The sequence below is a fragment of the Callospermophilus lateralis genome, unplaced genomic scaffold (genome assembly GCF_048772815.1).
Source record: "Callospermophilus lateralis isolate mCalLat2 unplaced genomic scaffold, mCalLat2.hap1 Scaffold_43, whole genome shotgun sequence".
Lineage (NCBI taxonomy): Eukaryota > Metazoa > Chordata > Mammalia > Rodentia > Sciuridae > Callospermophilus > Callospermophilus lateralis.
This window is the reverse complement of record NW_027514380.1, coordinates 2249659-2272318: the sequence shown is the minus strand read 5'-3', so window position 1 is coordinate 2272318 and position 22660 is coordinate 2249659. Positions and strand designations below refer to the sequence as shown.

The window sequence follows — 22660 nt, the reverse complement described above, 5'->3', positions numbered from 1 at the left end:
GGCCTGGAAGGCATTCGCCCGCAGAGCTGTGGAGGAATTCTGACTGGCGGAAACCTGCTTTCCTGGGACACTTGCGCAGTGCAGAGACCCAAGGCTGAAGATCTTCTGAGGGTCTTCAAAAATATGTATTTTGGTTTTTGGGCAGGTTCCCAGTGGGCTGGAGAATTGGCTGACATGGGTGAGGGAAGGCGAGCGTTATTTGCAGGGTTCTCAGTCTCGCTGCTCCTTTCTTTGTATCTTAAAAAAGCAAACAAAAACGACTGATCCTGGCTAGGAAAGCCGAGGCACGCTGAGGCCCTTTCACAGCGGTTTCTCGGAAATGGAGCAAGGGTGTGATGGCGGAGCCACAGATCTCTTACGCTCTGATGCTGTTTTCTTCGCAGTGATCTGAAAGAGTTACCTGGGATTCGTATTCTGCATAAAGAAACTCAGAGTCGACTGGGATGCGATAGGACTGAAGAACAAGCATCGGGGATTCTTACGCCGATTTTCCAAGGAACGGGGTTCGCAGCGTTGAGTAGAAGAAAAGGCTGGTTCCTCAATTGTCCAACAGCATTTAAGACCTAGAAATCTCAGGATTGCCTAAATTGCCGTGGAACAGCAACTTTCCTATCGTACACTTTTTCAAAGAAAATATTTTCTGTTCTCTGCGCTGTCCTTTTACTCCCAGCACTACATTCCCTGGTGCAGACTTCAGCCTCATCATTTAAAGTATGTCTTATATTTTTGCCAAGTATGATATCTAATTGAAAACTAATTTTTGGTTTTGGATGAATCTGTAGAGCTCACGTTGTAAGAAGAAAGGAGGAATGAGACACAATGAAAGAGAAGTCCAAAAATGCTGCCCGGACTAGGAGGGAGAAGAAAAACAGTGAGTTTTATGAACTGACTAACTTACTGACTTTGCCCTCAGCTATCACCTCACAGCTGTACAAAACATCCATAATCAGACTCACAACCAGCTATCTCAAAATGAGAGTGGTGTTCCCAGAAGGTAAGTGACTTTTACTAGAAGGAATTTCAAAGCAAAGGGGGTAGGAACTTGCCAGACAATGAGCCTACCCCAGTGAGGGAGGTACACCCATATTTACTACATTTGTATGCTATGCAAAGGGAATTTTAGCCTAACTACTTGATTCAGGTCCTCTATAAATTCAAGATTGCTATTCCTTTTCCTAGCTCCCTCTACTTCCCCAATAATACTTCATGTTCAGTCCATTTGATGTGTCTGGTTGGGAAGCAGCCCAACAGTGCTTTTGTCAGCAATTCAGATACTGGGCTCAATTGAAAGTACTACTAATCCAAACATGACCTTCTTTTTTATTCCACTTGTTTGAATTATATCCAGTAGAAAGCAGGAACACTGCTAGATTCTGCATATTTGCTAGATATGGATAGATCTACTTATGTGTAACTAAATCAGATAATAATTCCTCTATATGTCTCTGGTTCTGCAAGTGAGAAGGTATATTCATACAAATACATCCTGAATTGACCCAGTCCCTTGGCTGCCTATAGTAAATTTGTTCTGCATTTTCAAGATATTCTCAAATTAGGAAACTAATTCTGGAACTTAGTGATTTTCAACTCTGGCCTTTATATTATCTGTAAGATTCTAATCTAGTTTCAAAATATATCAGATTGGACTAAGATGGGTAGCCCACTTAGAAAATATTTTCTGGGTGGCAGGTTGGCCAATGGATCCTGGGAAAATTGTTTTAGAAGTCTGGGAAATTAGAGTAGTTGAGTCGTTGGCATGATTTAAAACTTATACTTAGTTCATCGACATTCACTATGTGAGGCAGAGCAGCCTTCATATAACACTGTGCTGTAAAAAACTGTTTATACTCACTAGGGAAAGGACACTTCTCTCTTCCATTTACCCATTTACTCAATCAAATTAAATCAGGTTTACAAAATATTTTAAATATGTTTTTACTACAAGAAGAAGATTTGAAAAAGTAAAGGAGAGATTACTAGTCAAGCAAACAAAAATCTAGCAGAAAAAAAACCCTGTTAATTTACAAACAAAACTTCTTATTTGACCTCTGAAAGTTTATGTTGAATCATTATTTTGAATGTTTGGCATTTGTTGTTTTAAAGATATAGTGGTGGGCAAGGAAATAGTCATTATTGGATTTGGAGTTTCACTTTGCTTGATCTTGATGCAAAAGCTTGCAAAAATATGCGTCAAATTAGTCAGGGACACTACAGGAAAACTTCCAAATTATAGTTCAATTCTACCCTCAAACTACATGGTGTGTTCCTCTTAAAGTGGTTCCTTGAAAAGTTCTCCTTATTTGTCTCTAGAAACCACAGGAGGAGGGGAATCAAAGCTTTAAGTATCTGTAAAGTTTTTTAAAAGAAAAAAAATATTTAGAAAGAAGGAGGAACTTTATGCTAAAAACCACATTTCCCATTCAAACTGTGCTGAGAATTGCTGATGGGAAACTGATCGTTACACCACACTGTCTTCTGTTTAAAATAGAGATCTTGTTGTCTTTTATACTGTGAGCGCCTACTTGATAAAAATAAAGCTATTGCCAACTCCGCTACCGCGCAGTTCCTAACAGGATTACTAGCAGTGATTTGCCAGCCCCTGCGGTCTCAGTGGGTTCCCTTTCTGCATGATTTCTAGCCGACTCGGCATTTATCAATGCCAATGTCGCTGGCTGTTTGATCAGAAGCAGCCTATGATGCTGCCTATGGGGATGCTAGTGATCTCAGGAGGAGAAGAACAGCGGGTGGGCGTTCCCAGGAGGCCATCAGCCGGCACTGAGAGCCCAGGGAATCGCCCAGGCCAGGGATACTCGCCTGCTTGGGACAGACCCTGGGCAGGGGCAAGCTCCACCAGAAGGAGCTTGGGACTGTTTTGGGGTGACTGTTTTTGTTTTGTAAGAGAACAACTTTCTTGTTTAATTAAGTCCTACCTCCACAAATTATAAATCACGTTATAAGTAAATAGGAGGGACAAAAAGTAAATTCCCATAGGCAACTTCTCGTTATTTATTTTATTTTTTTAAGAGAACGCAGGCGAAGTCTCCCACTGGAATACCCTTGGTGACAAGGCCAGTCCCCTCTGGCTACTTTAAAGGGCAATTGTGCTTTCTGCAGCCAACCCCCCCTCCTCCTCCAGAGACCCGCCCAGCCCCTCCCACCTCTCCCTTCTGTGGGTGAGTGTGAGTTTATGGGGAGGAGGGGACGGAGGATGTGTGAACTCTTGGTACATCATTGATTTCTCCAGCTACTGTGGAGCTCATAACTCCCCCCCACAGCTTCCACGGATGAGTTAAGATAGGGTCATAGGAACAGCTGAATCCTAGGGATGAGGTTTTAATTCTGAGAGTGTATGAGCTTCAAAAACTCAAATGCGGCCCTTCAAAACGTTAAAAAAAAAAGAAAAACAACAATAAATAACAACAACAACATATCAGCTTTCAAAGGAATAAAATAGTGAAAAGCCTTAGAATTTGGCACAACCTGCAGGGGGTGCCCAATTTGGGTTCTTTCTTGCCTCAGAGAAGCTGGGAGGACTAGACTGAGGTCCCAGGCAGTGAAGGAATCCCAAGTCCTTTTCATCCTTGTATGGTTGCAGGCTTTTTTTTGTACTAGTGACTATACACAGTGGCAGCTTTACCACTAACCTACACCCAGTCCTCATCCTGGAACTTGTGATCCTCCTTCCTCAGCCTTTCAGTCCCTGGGATCACTGACTTGCGTCTCCATACCCAGTTGGTTGCAGTCTTCTTTAGTGAGACTAAATGGAATTTGAAGATTAAATTCATCCTTCTTATATCAGTCTTGAAGCCATTCTAGCACACAATAGACCCTCAATAAATTTTGTTGTAGGGATAGCTATTTTATCATGGTAAATATTCCATTACACATAGATTTTTGTAAGACATTCTCAAATAATTATAAATCTGGTGACATAGCTATAGGCATAATGATATTGTAAAATTTGTTTTTTTTTGTTCATATCAAATTCATCTATATTACCCTACAATGCAAAAAGCTATAAACTAAATGAACAAATAAAATTCCCCCATACTTTTTTTTAAAGGAAAAAAATAATTAAAATATAGGTCATTTCCTTTCCAATCTTCCCTGCTAAGTATAGTTTTTCACTCAAGAGTCTATTAACTTTTATTTGGTGGCATGTTTCAGCTTTTAAACTTATTTTACCTGAATAGAGAATAATAAACTAATGAGGGAGAAATGATAGAGAAAAGAGGATGGGATATGGATATTCCAAATAATTAAGAATAAGCATTAGATTCCCATGTTGAATCTGAGATTTAATAGTAAAAAAGTAAAGTAAAAAAGAAATTCTGATAACATTATTGTGAAATCATTAAAAGCACATATCTTCTGACTGATAATAGTCTTTTCTAAATAGTCTAGAAAAGGAAAGATTGAGGCATGTAGAAATATATAAATCTTAGGTGCTATCAAAGCTGGAAAGACAGGATAAAAAAAGAGAAGTCTTGACCTTGTTTGGGTGCTAAATAGGACAAATTCAACTAAAAATAAATACATATTAATTATCCTTCTATAATGCAATTATACTGGGCATAGTGGTATGTGGAATGAACTTTGAAAGAATCAGATATGTTTTCAAGTCTATAGCTGTTCAGTCTTGGTAATATCACCCTGCCATTTTGTTGTCAAAACATCTTTCAAAAATAAAAATAATCACAATTGAAATTAGTGAGTGTTCAGGAAAGAGAAGATGAATAAGCAAACCTCCACAGACCCTTTCTATAATATTCATCTCTAGATTGAAATCCCTAATTGTATTATATTTTCTAAAGCAGAGAACTGAAGAAAAGAAAGAGGCCCCCATTTCCCACATGCATCCGTGATTTAAGACTGTTTTTCTTGCTGCTCAAGGAAATGATTAAGCATTAAGTTTCCATGTTTATTTTCTTACAGAAATTTTTCTCATTTAAAAGCCTTTAAGCACAGTTTATGCTCTACAATGAATTTCTCCATTTGATTCTAGTTTTGATGTGGACCTAAAGTGTGGAGTGAAGAACTAAATTTTGTAGAGCATTTGCAAGGCAGATTTTTTTGCTAGAAATTGTAGGTCTAGCCACTGGGGTGGGGGGAACACTTTTTTTCTTAAGGAGACAGATCATTACCAAAAAATTACAACATAAAAAAATATAAAAAAACAGGTATTAAAAGCTATGGTGATGATTTCAAATAAGGAATGATCACGTACTTGAAGCTAAAACAATACTAAACTTACAGAGTATAAAACCTGATTTCTACAACAGTTGTTTTTCAGTTCTAGGGAATCACAGCAGCTTGAAACTTTTCCTGACAAATGGTGACACAGAATACAAAGCCACGGATTCTTGCTGCATTTCTCTATAGGTCCAGGAATTTCTCAAAAAAAAAAAAAAAAAAAAAAAAAGAGGTTCAGACTCTTATAATATTAATGATTTTAGTGGGTTATTCATTGCCAGTCTTTGACCCATAAAAATTTTAATTTTATGTGAGGAAGAAGAACCCCAATTATTTAGAAATGGTCCTTCTCTTCGGAGAATGCTAAAAGAATGTCCTCAAAGAAACAAATTTTCCTCCTCAGGTACCCCCACACAGTGGGCGACTACTGTGCCTTTGTGGCTCAGGCGAGGCTAGGGACAGCTACTATATTACAGTCTCAAGTTCATTTCGCCTGTGTCAAGGTCTGAAGGCTCAAGGCCAATGAAGTTGGCGCAGTGAGTCCCATTCTCTCTGCAGTGTCCCAGTTGCCCCATTCCCCGTGCCAGGTCAGGTGTGCGGAAAGCCCAGAATGTCTCCGCTGGGTGTCTGCAGCAGAGGCTGCGGTTCTACTGGAACTGAGATCCTCTACAAGCGCATGGAATCTTCCCTCCTGGGAACAGACAGGATGGACATGATTTCTATTTCAGATCTAGACAACCGCCGGTCAGGAGGGTTCCATCTGCAAGAGGGAGAGAGAGGAGTCCGTCGCAAGCGGGGACATCAGTGTTTACAGAGTGGTGGGGAAATTGGTAGATTTATTTAGATGTTCAAACACCCAGAAAGACCCTATTTGAGCTTAAGGGGCGTTCAGTGTCACTTGTTGCCAAGATTTTGATCGCTTTCTTAGGAAGCAGCTTTAAAAAAACCTAACACCTTGTTTTATTGTGAACAATTTTTCCCAGTGCCACATTTAGAGTGTTTTTGTCATTGTGCATTTTAAAGAAGAAGGTCATCTAAAAAAAAAAAAAAAAAAAGATGTCATGTTGAACCTTGTACAATGATGTAAGAATGGAAGGACTTCACTATCTAGATGATATAATTCCACAAGCAGCCCCATTAGAAATATTATCTATAACACGTTTAACATAGCTCTACCCAAGTTTCTTCTGCCTTTTTATTTCTTTCTATACACAGGTAATATAGTAGACTAATATTAATATTTAAAAAATCAACCATGAGAGTCTTCAAGGTTTGCTGTTTTAGGCATCACCATAAAAACTGGCAAAGCCTCAAAAGTTCTTAACGTTGTAATGTAGAGGAGATGAATGGACTGTCTTTGTTAATAGGAGATGGTACCTGACAAGTAGAGAATGGAATTACTTTCTATGTCAAGAATGCAATAAAAATATTGCTAAGAAATTGTTAGCACCTCAAAGTAACCAACTTCAGGAAAGTCCCCCCACACCCTTTTGGAGGCAGAGGGGACAGGACTAGGGTGGGTCAAGCTGGGGCTCTGAGGGAAAAGGAAGATGAAGGATTTCAAAGGGGTGCTGGTAAGCGTCAGACTGAAAGTCAACTGCAAGCTAAAGGATTTTTTTCCGAAGGGGATTAAAGTCAGATCCAGGGGAGGAGAATGTCTAGAAAGTCCTGCAGCCAATCAGAGAGGACACCAGGTACCAGATGAATCTGACCAGTTTTTCGGGCCACTTTGCGGGCAGAGGTTTGCTATGTGGGGGGACATCCTCCGCCTCTTGATAAGGACGATGATGAAAACTTTGGGCGAGAAATGAGTGTCTCTCCTCTCCTTAAACAAACTAGTGAAACTACACAAAAGTGATCGCTAGTGTGTGATGTCGGGGGCTTCTCTAATGCAGAGGCCCCTTGAGGTCTAGCCAGGAGAGCACTCCAGGAGAGTCTGTCCTTGCGAGAAGCCCGGTTCCCTCAGAGCCAGAGGTTGGCTTCTGTTCGGAACCCAGGAGGTGTCAAAATTTATACTCTGGCATGACCTCTTCCCAACTGTGCAGGTTGGGTGGGGGTGACTGGGAAATAATATCAGGGGGTTCTTCCTCTTCTACTAATGTGTTACAAAGCACAAAAAATGCGAACTAGTCCCAAACTGACACTCGGGCTGAGATTCTGATACTAAAGTTTGTTTCTAGGTCTTCCCAGGACTCATTAGGCGGGGGGCCACTCAAGTCAGACCAGCCCCCTGGACCACGTTGGCCAGGAACTGGGCTCCCATCTACTCCAGGTACGGACCCACGTCTCCCAGTGGCTCACATCCTTTGAGGTCCTGGTTTACTGGATGGGCCTCTGCTTTCTTAAAAACTAACTAAAAAAAAAATAAAGATCCATTATGGACATGGCTCTCTCAGCCTAACAGCATCTCCAAAGTTAGAACTAAAGCTCTTAACTGGATGAGGGTGGGCGGATGGAGCCTCACCAGGCTGAAAGGGAGGCAAAGTGGCAACCAAGGCTTTGGGTTTGGAAAACAACCCTGCAAAGCTCCATCAGGGTGCTGAGACCAAGGCAGGGGGCATTTTTTTCATCTTTCCGTTGCTGGTACTGGAAGCCCAGGGCCAAGCCGCCAAGACAGAGCTGCAGAACCATCTGAAATAAAGGATTTCCCAAGGAGATAACAGGAATCTGGTAGAAATGCCCATCTGTGCTTTAACCTACACTTTGCGGTTCCAGCTGGGTCTGCAAATAACTTCATCTCTTCCTTGTAGTTCCCTGGCTCCCCCTCACCTCAGGCCAGCGCAGGCTCTGGGCTACACGCATACACACCCCCAGGTATCGAGATGAACCAATGTGAGGTGCACATTACACTGTTGTTTGCAGTGCACACTGTTTTAAACTGCCTGTTGCCGGCTCAAGTCGCAGAACAAATATTTTAAATAATAAAACTCCTGATGGCATTTTTAGGTTTGACACTTGTCCCCTACCCCACACCCTCTTTATTATTATTCAAGTCCACTGGGAGTGGTAGCTTGGAACCTAAGAAGTTTAAGGGAAGCCTTCAATTCTTCCTCCAGGACCCGCATGAACAGTAATCTCTCTGCAGGTTCCCACAACCTTCCTGTTCCACTAGTATCCAAACTCTTTTTCCTCAGGAAACAAGGGGTTTTAGTTGCACTGAACAAAGAAAGGGTAAGAGCTTTTCTTTGCTGGCCTGGCTCCCATACTTTTGAATTTATCTAGAAAAGGCGCTTATTTCAACACCTTTCATCAGATGTCTCTCAGCTGCCCCCACCCCCCGCATCTTTTCATAATCCCAGTCAATATCTTCTGGCAATATAAACAAGATAATGAAACCCCCAAACAATCCCTCACCCCTTCTAGCTCTTGCCCAATCTCTCCTATTTTTTTCCCCCAAACTTCTGGTAGGATTGACTTCCATTCCTTATTTCAGTGGCTCACTCCCTTCCCCATTTTCTCCCACATCCCTGCAGTCTGTCATCTGTTCTACCCATTAGGCATTTACAAAGGCCCCACCACAATTTGACATTAAGAATTAGATGCCCATTTTTTTTATCCTCCCTCAACTTGTTCATCCTAGAAAATAGGAGGCTCAGGGCTGGGGCTATAGCTCAGAGGCAGAGCGCTTGCCTAGCATGTGTGAGGCACTGGGTTCTATCTTCAGCACCACATAAAAATAGACAAAATAAAGGCATTCTGTCCATCTACAACTACAAAATTTTTTTTTAAATATAGGAGGGTCAATTGTATGTCATCAGAAAGCCCTTTCCTCATAGACTTTACATTCTAAGAGGAGCCTTAGAAACCCACACAGGTGTACTGCATAGTGTGCCAGGTGACAGGTACTGTGGAGAAAAATGGAGGAGGGCTCTGTTTTGGGGTCACAGTTTAAAATGGAGATGATTGAAGTGGGACTAAGAAGGTGACATTTGGGCAAAGACCTTCAAGGGGGTAACACTGAAGAGGTAACATTCTCCTTTTTTCTACAATGTCTGTAGTAGCTTGATTTCCCAGGTTTCTCTCCCTCTCTGACTGTTCCTCTTTGATTTTTCCCACCACTGTCTCTTTCACAAATGATGTAGTTTTCAGAAGGTTCTACTGTTTCTTCTCTCAATGCTCCACAGCCTCCTGGGTGATTTTAACCAACACCACTGCTTCAACTCTTCCCTCCACATGGCCCTGCCTATTTTATCCAGATCTAGAGCCCCTCCTGAATTCTAGACCTTTATTTCCTACTAACAACTAGACACATTTAAGAGGAAATTGTAATGTCCATGAAGCATCTCCAAGACAAAAATGCATATTCCTCTGGCCCAAACTTCTTTTTTAAAAAAAATATTTAATTTTTTTTTAGTTGGGCACAATACCTTTATTTATTTGTTTTTATATGGTGCTGAGGATCAAACCCAGGGCCTCGCACCTGCGAGGCCAGTGCTCAACCGCAGGGCCACAATCCCAGCCCTCTGGCCCAAACTTCTGCTTGTACAAAATTCACTGTTGCTCCAAATTTCAGTCTTGGTTAATGGCATCACCCTCTACTTAATGTCCTTATTGAAACCTGAAAGTCAACCTGAACTCTCTTTCTTCCATCAATTAGCATGAAGTTCACAGCCAGCATCATCTTTAAATTAGATTCTCATCTTTCTTCATATCTTTTTTGATCACTCAGTTTCAGACTTGACCCATCTCCACTGCAGCTATCTGCTCTGATCTCTTCACCCCAATTTTTTCCTTCCTTCTGTAGGTCATTTCCAAGATTAAAATAATACATCTTGGGTTGGGGATGTGGCTCAAGCAGTAGCGCGCTCGCCTGGCATGCATGCGACCCAGGTTCGATCCTCAGCACCACATACAGACAAAGATGTTGTGTCCGCCAAATACTAAAAAAATAAATATTAAAACTCTCTCTCTTTCTCTCCAAATCTCTCAATCTCTCTCACTCTTTCTTTAAATAATAATAATAATAATACATCTAAGTATGTTATGTTCCTGCTTAGGAAACCTCTCTTGGAATCCTAATGCCTATAAGAACAACTTCAGATTCCTCAAATTGACATTACAAATTTCAAAAATTCATTGTGGGTGTACACCTATAGTACACCAAACACATCACTTCAGAATACATCTGATTCATCCTCCCGCAAAGTCCCTGCCTTTGCCACATTATTTCTTCTGCCTAGGATGCTCTTCTTTCCTTCTCTAGCCCAACATTCCTTTCCAAAGTTCTGCTCAAACATCAGCCCCTGTAAGGCATCTTTGACTCCCCTTCTCTAATCTCCTAAATCCCCCTTTCCTATACACTTTCTAGTGCCATTGGTCAGCTTTATTTTCTCTATAGATTTCAGACTGTAGGGTCGTCCATGTTGACCAGTGCAGTAGGGATTGGATATTTCCCAAACCCTGCTATTATTCTTTTTATGATATAACAACATCCCTACAGAGCCCTTCAAACCTGACACAGAAAACCTCTGGTTCTTTCAGTGACTATCACCCCAAGAACATAATCTATTTCTGTGATTTATCTCCAGAATTTTTGTGCATGTCTATTACAAACACTTTTTCTTTGTCACCTTTGGTAAATCCTGAGCCTATGGGGCATGAGCATTTTCCACAACTTCCTCTGGATCTCTTCTAGTGTGCTACATGCTTCAGATGCTTACAACATTGGAATGAATGGAAAAAAAGAGGAGCTCTTGTGACTGGTTCTATGTCCTGTTTCCCAACAGTCTTTCTCTTCTCTATCTCTCTGCATTTCTGACTGAATGTTTCTAACTTTTGCTTTCCCCCACCCCTGCATTTCAACAGATGGTCTAGAAGCCTCTCCATTCACTCTATTTCTGCCTCCCCAGACCCTGGATGGCTTCATCTTTGTGGTGACCCCAGATGGGAAGATCATTTACACATCAGAGATAGCCTCAGTTTACCTAGGTCTTTCTCAGGTAGGTGAGTGGTCTACACTTCCAACCTGCAGTGTTTACATCCAGAGTTGGATGCAGGAGGGGTGGGGCTTCCCCAATCATTTTATGTCTGCATTTCTGGGCTAGAGACTTCTCAGCTGATGGAGGGATTCATTAAACAGGTCTGAATCTTCTCATTCCTAGACTTTCCTTATCCATTAGCTTCCACCCAAAGCCCAAGCAATTGCTACTTTTTTGAGGCTTTACAATAAGCCAGATACTGTGGGAAGAGATTATATGCTTATCTTTACCAGAGCTGCTACTACTACTACTACTACAACAACAACTACTACTACTAGTTATTGTATTATCTCATAGATAAGGAAGCTGAGGTGTATGTAGGATGCAATAGGTAGAAAGGGGCAGAAATGAAATCAAACTCAGGGCCAGTTGCTGGCTCCTGTTTTCATGGCCCAACAGACCCCCCCCACGACCACCAAGCTTTCAGCTTCTTCACGGGACATTCTACTACTGCACAGACGATGATACTCTCATCTTTACAGGTAGAACTGACCGGAAACAACATTTATGAATACATCCACCCTGCCGACCATGATGAGATGACCGCAGTGCTCACTGGCCACCAACCCTACCACTCTCACGTTGTACAGGGTAAGGCAGACATATGTCTGCCATGCTTAAGCTCATGATGGTCAGCTTGTGGTTTTCTCCAAGTTTGTCGTGGCTGGAACTGCCCAGTCGCATGTCTCATGTCCTGATCTTCCCTCTGCTCCTCTCTCTCTCAGAGCACGAGATGGAGTGCTCCTTCTTCCTGAGGATGAAGTGTGTCTTAGCCAAGCAGACTGCTGGCCTCACCTGCGGGGCTACAAGGTAAGTAGCTGAGGTGAAAGATTGACACCCAGCAGCGGTTGGGTGTCTTTGGATGGGGCGGGACACAAGGGATCTGCAGCATCTGAGGGTCATTTCCACATCAGGGACCAGTCCTGTGTGAGCCCTACATAGTACGTAGTTCCTTTGTTTCAAAGAGCAGCGGGTCCAGATGCTCCATTAGTCCCCGAACTGTATGAACTGCTGGGAATGAAGCTTAAAGACTAGGTCTGACTGGCCTAGTATTCCACAGCCACGGGGCCTCTCAGAGATGGGTCTGAAGAATCCTGAAAACCTCTGCAGTGGTGGGTAACCCTTGGTGGATTCCTAGGAGTTTAAACCCGGCGCCAGATTTGGACCTGCAAAGAGGTAAAGAATCAGAGCTTCAGCTCAAAGCTGTGGTTCTCAGGTTGAATGCAATTGAACGTCCTAAGACGCGTTAGGGTTGGTGAAGGTCCAGGCGTCTTCATTTTTACAAGCTTCCATGTGAGTTCAGTCTGACCTGCAGTCACTATCTTGAGACACTTTAGGGTCCTATCACTTTGGACCCCTTCCCAGAAGGGCGTGGCCCAGACAATGTTTCTGGCTGAGTAGTTTCAACAGGTTTCAACCCCCTCCTCATCTTTCTGGGGTTCTTCCTGAGTGTGGCTGAGTCTCCCACCCTCCCACTCTGCCACCGGTCATTCACTGCAGTGGCTACCTGAAGATCTGCCAATACCGCTTGGACATGTCCCCCTTTGAAGGCTGTTACCAGAATGTGGACCTTGTGGCCAGTGGGTCACTCGCTGCCTCCTAGCGCTGTCATGAAGATCAAGCTGCACAGTAACATGTTCATGTTTCTAGCTAGCCTGGGCATGAAGCTCATCTTTCTGGACTCTAGGTGGGTGGGCAGGACCAAAAAGGACTGTTTCTAGTGTAATGGCAACCCTTCTTAGCCAGGTATAGATTCTCCTTGATCTGAATGAGCTCATTCTGCAGATGAGGTGACTAACCAGGTTCTGCGAACTGAGGGCCGGCACCCAGGTCTGAGACTGTGTTTGGTCGGAAGTTGAGGGCACCGGGCACTCATCCCACCCAAAATCCTCTCCACAGGGTGGTGGAGCTGATGGGATTTGAACCTCAGGACCTGATTGAGAAGACCTTGTACCACCACGTGCACGGCTGCGACACTTTCCACATGCGCTGCACTCACCACCTGTGTAAGGAAGACTCTGCTCTGCATGCAAACAACCTTGGCGGCTCCCCAGGGTTGTGGAGAGTGGGAAACTAAGCACACGCAAACGGACTGATGGAAACCCTCATCCTGGTAATGGCCCTGGTGGTGCATGAGGCCCCAGAGAGGGCCAGTTGGCACACTGGGCCTCATCTTGTTTCTCTACCTTACACCCGTCCTAGCACTGGTGAAAGAGGCACTTCTAGTTGAAATATCTTCTATTGTTATGCTTCACCACCTGCAAACATCACTGAAGTTGTGAACAAAAACCAAAGCTGTTAACTTTCCTAACCTGACTCTTACAGAAATTTCCTGCTATTTAGGGTTGATCCCAGGACCTTGAGGTCGCTATGTAAGCAAGTGCTCTATCACTGAGATAAATTCCCAGTTCACATCTGGGCTTTTCATATAGTTTTGTTTGAGCTTAATTTCCCCGGACTCTTTCTTCCATAGTTAGGCGAATTCAGGGAAACTCCCAACTTTATATGTTCCCCCCATTGCTAAAGGTGCAGACATCCACCCAGAGACATGCCATGCACTAGCATGCCTATAAAGAGTACCCAGGGTCTTGATTGATTTAACAGGGCCATCAATTGGGAATTGGCCTGTAGTTTTTCCCTCCTGCCAGGCGCAGTTATTAAGGCCCACAGGGGGTCTGCATTCTCACCACCTGGCATTTAGGATAAGTCTGGGCCAAACTGATTCACCACCATTTGCCTCTGTCTCTCCATCAGTGCTGGTGAAGGGGCAGTTGACCACCAAGTAGTCAGGTCGAGCACTTTCATCTTCCTGAAGAGGCTTTCTTGTTCTTTTCTAGAAAAAAGATTTAGAGGTTCTTCCATTGCACTCCATATTTGCTTTCTTTTCTTTCTCTTAACCTTTTAAGTGAACTCTGCATTAAATAAAACTTAATGCAGCAGAAAGAAAAAAGAGAGAAAGAGGACAGGATCCAACGTTTAGAGCCATTTATAGTTAAAATACAGGAAATCTGTTTCACTTTTTCAGATCTAGAGTTTGAAGTTCTTAATTTTAACTGGAGTCTCCAATCAAAGTTAGAGTTCTGAGAGAGTGTTTCTTTCCCTGAACCACAAAGGGGGCTTAAGTGACCAAAAGGATATGACTTTAACTTTCATGAAGTCAAGAGAGCCAATCATAAGCTGTAGGTCTTGGTGGGGCACCCCTCCTGGTTCTAACCACTTCAATGGGTGAGGAGCTAAGCTCTGGGTGCCACCTGCGTGTGCAACCCATTGGGCAACTGCAACAGCCTCTTTTCAATCTATTCTTATTAGAAACCATAATCCTTTCTGGTTGCTGGTGTGGCCCTTCAATCTGATCATGTGGCGGGGTGTGCACCTCCTGAGGAAAGCATGTTATGTTCTGTATAATGTTTGTGAAAGTGGAATTGCTTAGGGTTGAAGCCTTAATAAAGAACCCTTTTGTGTACGCAGTTGTTGAATATTGTTTTTGTTATTGTTGTTTTTTGGTTTGGTTTTGGTAGACATTGAAATTCTTGTGATTTTTAGGGGATCTCAGAAGTTCTCTACTTGAGAGTGTTGACACCAGATAGTAAAAATGCTGTTTTGTCTTTGTGGTGGGTTAAGGGGTGCTTTTTGGAATCCAATGAGTGAGAATTGGATTCATTCCACATTGTTTTGGATTGCCAAATTAAAAATGTAGTAGTTGGAAATATTATGCTTGCATTTAAACTATTTGCTTGGTGCCCTGTTTAATAAGAAAAGTCAATTCAATAGACTTAGAAAATGAATCTGGTGTAGGTGAGGTTTCAGTATTCAAGAATAATAGCTTGTAATTAAGAAGACTCTTTTAATTTCTCTCATTTTAGTAAATATTTATCAAACAGCAGGGTATATAGTCATACAGACCCCTATAAATGATCTGAATGCAAGTTAGACTTCCCAATGGGTAAACTTAATTTATGTTTGGAGTCATTTTGAAATATTCTGTTTTGTTTTTCCAGTGGGTAAGTGTTTTTTTTTCTTCTGTTGACTGTTTCATTCTTTACACATTTCCTCAGAGCTACAGAATTATACAATCAACTTTATATCAGATTAAAAAATATATAATGAGGACAAATAAATGATTTATGGAAGGAAAAAATAGTATGGCACACATTTATTTTTTGAACATTCTGTATCTTTGAGAGAAATAGAAATAAACACACAGAAGCATGTATACACAAGCCTACAAGATGATAAGCTGAAATTGATTACTCTTTATGAGTCTCAGCCTCAATTCCTTGTATAAAAATGCTTAGAACAATTTTTTTATGGCTGTAAATGCAGAAACTGCTGTGGATGAAATGTCATCAAGTGGCTCTGTTGACAGGATTTTCATAATGAGCAGATTGCAGTATGTTGGATGTGTACATCACACATCTGGCTGGAAGTTACTAATTTACATTGTCTTAGCAAATTAAATAGATGGCTATTGATTCTCTATGGTACTAGCAAACTACCACATACATTTGTTTCTAGGAATACTGCTCTATGAAGTTAGACAATGAAAAGTAAATTCTTTTCAAATACACCACCTCAAACAATGTGCTTAAAACTGCCAACTTCTAAATACTTTGACATACAAAATGTTTCCATATTTAAGCATTTTAATAGCACACATTTTGAAGGAAGTATTCATGACATGAAAGTGGAGGGTATTTTAAATAATCATCATTCAAATGAAGAAGATGTGGTGTTTTGGTAGAAACTACATTCATAAGAAACCCTTTTTTTATAACTTCCTGAGGATAAATTTATTGTTGAAGTCAATATGTGTGTAAGAAAATTAGGATTATTATTTAACAAAAGCAGTAATGATTAGAAATATTTAGTAGCCATTTTTTTTAGTGAGCAACTGGATTAGTGCATATAGGAAAATGATGATTTTAGAGGCAAGTGGTGATTGCCCTAGTGCTTTTTAATTCCTCTTCCTCCCCCCTTTTTCCTCCTCTCCCTCCTCCTCCTCCTCCTCCTCCTCCTCCTCTTCTTCTTCTTCATCTTCTTCATCTTCTTCATCTTCATCTTCTTCACCATAATATATATTAAGAATCTGGAGAGGAGAGACAAGTCACTATAATGAATTTTCTAAAATCCTCTTAGTTTCTGTGAAGCTTCTGTAGCTCTTCATTAATGCCTCTCCCACATGCCCTGGCCCCCCCTGCAATCTAAGCAAAAAGACTGACCAGTTCATGATTTTCAATAAGACACACATATTCTGGTAGCATTATCTTTCACATAGAAAATCTTCTTGTAAATTAGGAGTGCCTACAAGTTTTGAAGTGTTAAATATGATAGGGCCTTCTCTCATTTTTAAGAGGGCAGGTGATAGAGACTGATTAGCAGTTGATGTTGGGGAAAGTCCAGAGAGTGTGGAGAGTAAAAGGAAGGTATAACATGTAAAGACCTGAGTGATTTTCTTGAATCCATATTTTCTCAATTTTAATTTGAGTAGTAATTGTTCATAAACAGTTCAGATGGAAAATACTAGTATTTAACATGAAGAAAATTGAAAATAAACTATGAAAAATAATTTCTAGGAAAATAAGTGTATTAGTTTTCTTTATGCTTTTGGAGTTTATATGTGTATATAATTTACATATATTATCTATCTATCTATCTATATAGTTTATTTTTGGTATAGGGGATTGAACTCAGTGTACTTTGCCTCTGAGCTATACCCCTAGTTCTTTTTATTTTGAAGTGGAGTCTCACTTTGAGATTGGCTTCAAACTTGAGATCTTCCTGCCTCAGCCTCCCAAGTGGATGGAGTTACAAGTGTGCACAGGAGTTTCATGTTTTTCTGGCTCAGACTTCACACATTTTAAAAATAAGAAATATTCCTACATTATTTTTTCAGGATAACCCAAAACTTCTATTTTAAATTATCTTAAAAGTTATACATCTTTAAATATAAAAGTTGAAAGTCTAGTACAAAGAATATCCATGTACGTATCATCTAGTTTCAACAAATGTTAATGTTGGCTGTATTTGTTTTGTCTCTACCTATATGTATATCTATTTTATGTTTATTTTTCCCTGCTAAATAATTCTAAAGTAAGCCACAGACATCATGGTACTTTCTGCTTACATAGCATTCTCCTGTGTAGTCACTGTATCATTTATGATGACATATTTATTGTATTCAAAATTACTGTGTGTAGAAGCTTGCAAAAACTACAGATGAGAGCTAGTTTACTGATGACATTAAAAACAATCTGTCACTAATATTCATCAAGTACTCATTTGTGTATGACCTCAATAAGTTTGATTGATATGTGATATTCTGTGAGGGGACTTCTGTAGAAGGTAGTCCTAAATATTAATATATTTTAAACTAGAATTCTAATGAGAATTATCAATAAGTACAATTTTGATATTTTACTTGGAATGTAAGAGAGTAGGTTTAGTGAGTAATTTGTAATTGTGGAATCAGACAGATTTAATATTTTCAACCACTTTTTGCTGGTAAGGAGAGCTTTTTTGCTTATTTAATTCAGTTTAGATGAAATACTGATTTAGTGGGAAATCTCACATGATGTTTTACATTTAAAGTGATTTACAGAGCATGTAGGAGGAAAAATAGTTTTCCATGTTAAAATTACTATTACTGTACTACTTAAAACAGAACAGATAGAAAAAATACTTATTAGTGTTATATACCATGCTTATTGGTTTCTAAATACCTCCTTTAAATTTGTAGAACAGGGCTGGGGATGTGGTTCAAGCAATAGCATGCTTGCCTGGCATGCATGCACCCTGGGTTCGATCCTCACACCACATACAAACAAAGATGTTGTGTATGCCGAAAACTAAAAAATAAATATTAAAAAAAATCTGTCTCTCGAACAGTTAGGGCAAATGCCAGATAAACATCCTTCCTTCATATCAAAGGGAGAAAGGGCCCACATGATAATGGCTCCATATTTTTTATTCTTGTTTGAATACTATTACATGTTCTCACAGTTAACCATTATGAAAACCATGTGTTTTCACAATTAGAATTTTAAATGTTAAAATATTCTGTGGTTATAAAACTTTATAAACCTCTTTAAAGAAGCAAACATAAAATATGCTCATACTGGTTTGTTCTTTCAAATACATAAATGGTGCTGAATTCATTGGGGTGCTCAAATTAAAATTTATTAGAATTTATTTAAAGGCCAATGATATTGTCATTAGTAGTAAATTTTAGGATATGCTTCTTAAGACTTGGCTAATAATTATATACAATTATCAAAATAGATTTTATTTTGCTGTTATCAAAACCACTCTTTTATATTATAAGTGATGTCAGATGAAGCACATTTTGACTTACCAAGTTACAACAGATATAAAATAATTTACTTTAATTCCTCAGATCTATGGAGAACTCATTGCCTAAGTCTAATAATCTTTTTGGCAATTCAAAATAACAATAATTTCTAGAACTGCAAAAATATTATACCCTAATGTATACCAACAAATTAGATTTGATTCATAATTGTGTTTAATCTTTATTATGATAATATTGAATAGCAAAGTTCTAGTTGTCCTTTTCAGATGATCTTTTATGTACCTTAATGAATACAGAAACAAATTGGAGACACATTGGTATTAATAGTAATTTTTTAAATACCAAAACATTTTATTAAAATGAATAGCTGGGAGATTTAATCCCTTTTGACATCCACAGTACCATTACTCAATTTAATCTTATCCTTCATATAGTCTTTATAGTAATTTATTAACAAAATAATGTATATTTTGTTTTGAATTCATTTTTTATAAGCTTATAAACTTTTAATATTTTAAAAAGCAATTGCTGACTGTGTATTTCTTTCAAAGTACTATCACCTAATTTGTTTCTTGAACACTCTGCGTGATGTTTGGTTTAGAGAGATCACACTTCTTATTTTCCAGGTTAGGAAACCGAGGCTCAGAGATGATGAGTGATGAAACCAGAATATTTTTAAAATTTTTTTATAATCAGCCTAGAATTGTACTGTTGTATTTATGGCTACAGTGTGTTGTTTTAGTAAATGTTATGAAATGATTGAATCAGGGTAATTAGCATATCCTTTACCTTATTCACGATTTCTTTGTGCTAAGACCACTTAAAATCATGTAGTTTTTGTTTTAATTTTTTTTTAGTTGCACATGGACACAATATTTTCATTTTACTTATTTTTTATGTGGTGCTGAGGCTCGAACCCAGTGCTTCACAAATGCTAGGTAAGCACTCTACCACTAAACCACAACCCCAGCCCCAAAATCCTCTGTTTTGAAATAGGTTACATTATTCTACCCTACTGTGTAATAGAACATTGAACTCATTTCTATTACATAATTATAGCTTTATACCCATTGACTCACCTACCTTCAAACCCCTCATCCTCCGAAAGCCAGAATTAAAGGCTTTTGTGTCAACTGTGGCATCCTTTCCTTCTCTGTGTTTGAGAATGAGAGGTTGTGTGGTTTCAAGGAGGAAAAAGTCAGGGAAAGAGGAATGGATTTAAATGAATAAAGCCTGTAGTGTTCAGCTTATGAAGCTTCAAGATAAGCTTTGATCTGAATTCAAGATTTAAAAAGCTACCTCTGTGTTGCTGCTTAGTGTATACATTTCACTAGCTAATATGTAGCAGTGATGTCTTCTCCATTATAATCAATTAGGAATATATAATTTTCAGTTGAGTGGCATGCTATAAGCTGATAATTTCAGTGACTCAGGAGGCGAGGCAGGAGGATTCCATGTTCAAGTTCAGCCTTAGAAATTTGTTAGACTTTCAGCAACTTAGCAAGACCCTGTCTTAAAATTATAACTAAAAAAGTACTAGAGATGTATCTTAGTGGTTAAGCTCCCTTCCGTTAAATCCCCAGAAGTCAAATACACACACACACACACACACACACACACACACACTCACACACACACACACACACACAGACGTATGTGGATTAGTAAGAGGAGTCATCCTTTTTTGTCAGATTTTACATGATTTACCTGTTGTAGCAGTGGGGTATTTCCTAGATGGTGTGTGTGTGTGTGTGTGTGTGTGTGTGTGTGTGTGTGTGTGTTTTGACTCTTTTCTTCCTTTGGGGGAAATGGGGAAGATTTTATGATAGCTGACATTCTCCTCTAGGGTTCTATTCAAGAGCTGGAATGGAGAACTCTCCAGCATTCTCTGGGCTGCTGTACCATCCTCTGGCCCCTTGGCAAGGCAGCTTCCTGGCTTCTTCCTTTTCCTCAGCCCATTCTGACCTCCAGTCTTTCCTTTGTAGTTACCTTGACCTGGTGACTCACAGAACCATCCTGTTAGTTCCTAGGTGTTGGCTGCTTGGTATGTGCTCAATGACCTGCCTGTCCACCCTCTTCTGGTTTTCTTGGAGTCCAGCTGTTGGGAGGAAAGTGTTCTCTTCTTTGAGTCACATCCTGGGAAAACATGGATCATTGCCTTATTTGAAGGCAGGGACTCATGCATGGAATTGTGAATAGGTGGAGAAATTCAAGGAAGGCTTTACTTGAACCCTCCAAAAGCATGTCTTTGTTTCCTACTTAGTCTACTCATTTGAGGAATGCTGTTATGTTTGGTTCAAGGTATGTGCATGTTTAATGGGGGAGTATATGTCTATCTTTATAATTTTAGCAAATTATATTTACTGCTATTGCTTTCCCTTTATCTGGTGCTTACCTCTCTGTTCTCATTGGTTTGTGATGTCTTTCCAGACAATTAAATGGTGATCAAAAATTCTTTGGGTTAAAGTGCTGGTATCTATGCATAAGTGCCATACAAAAAAAGAGTGTCTGGAATTTAGACAAATTGGAATACCTGAATCCCTATCAATTGGGAAATTTAATGTTGCACCTTGCTTGAAGGAGTGACTGCCCCAACCTCAGTTCCCTTTCTCCTATCTCAGGCCATGGAGAGTGATTGTCCATGGTGATGACAGAGCTGAGAAAGATGTGTGGTGACTTTCTCTTTGTAGAGGATTCACGTTTGGGGTTTGTCTGAGCCTAACCCATCTGTTTGCCATCTATGAATTTTGCTCCAGGAAGTAATATTGCAGTGAGCTTGTGATTTTTTTTGTTGTAAAGACCCTGTATCATTCTAAGCAACCAGGCAGGGTAGCCATGGGTCTTGGTATCAGGTGGGTCTGGATGAGAATCAAAACTGTTCCATAATAACTGTGAGATCTTGAGTAGGTCATGCTACCCCTTTAACCCTTGTTTTTCCTTTTGTGAAAGGAGATACTTGTTCCCATCTTTTAGAGATTTACAGAGGACTACAGGCTGATTTTTTGTTTTGCTTTGAAAAGGAATTTTCAATATTTGGGGGACTGAATAGTATTATGACTCTCAGTGAATTTTAATCATTCTAGATTCAAAATAATCTTTGCAGATATACTACATTTAAAAATGTTGCTAATTATTTTAGGTTTTGCAACATTTTTATTTATTTATTTTTCTTTGTAAGGGGTAATTCCCAGGCATTGCTGCTCTCTCTGGGAGAAGCTGGATGATGATAATTAGCTCTAAGCTGAAGGAGGGTGGCAAGTTGCTCTATTCATTATCTTGCTTAGGAAGCTTAAGGAGTAAGGATTCACATCTGAGGTTCTGCTACTTTGTGCAATAGGCTCAGTCAGTGGGGTTGAGTGACTTAGCTGATATAAAACAGCTAGTGAGTGGTCCAGCAGGCATATAAACCCAGGGCCTGGATTCCAGTGCTCACCAATGTCCTCTTTGACTTGCTGTCTTTAAATGGTGATATTGTTTTAGGGTGAACTATGTAAAATTGTCATTTCTATGTTTTAAAACAGTCTAATATTGGCAATTTCATATGATTCCACTTAATATTTATGAAATAATTTTTAACTTTTTGAAGATGTGTTGCAAAAGTCCATGGAGAGTTTACTCTTTGTTTACTATGGGGTCTCCACAAAGTGACTCATTTTCTTCACTCTTTGGGTGTACTTGGTACCTACTCAACTGCATGCAATAATTACCTCACCCCTAGGCCCAATTCCATTTCCTCTTTACCAATTTAATATCAACAGTGATGATGTTTTCACAAAATAGGCATCAATAAGTGTGTCCCATAGAATATTATTTTATTTAGAACATCTAATATTTTCCTAGGATTCAAATAGGAGCTACTGTCTTTACCAGAAAAATATTTTCCCTTTGATTGATTGCTAAATGAATAGAGCCTGTGAAAGTATCTTTTTTTTTCCCCCCAGGGATTTTTTTGTTCAAACAGAATTTGCTGTATCCACATCAGTAAACCTGTCCTAATTCGGGCTGCTGGCCAGATCTTGGAAATAGCTTTATTATATTGAACTGCATATCATAATGGTACCCATTAAGGTGGGATTCTCTTGTGTTTGTACTTTTAAACCCAAGTCCCTTGCCACTTTTTTGCATCTTGCTAAGAATAGCAACATTTTCTGGTAATGCAACCTTTGAATGTGCTGTCTCT

General features: G+C 39.8%; 1 pseudogene; it reads left to right on the top strand.

Moving 5' to 3' along the window:
• Nucleotides 1-819: 819 nt before the first annotated feature.
• Nucleotides 820-13957, top strand: LOC143389003 (single-minded homolog 1-like; annotated as a pseudogene).
• The last annotated feature ends 8703 nt before the right edge of the window (nt 13958-22660 follow it).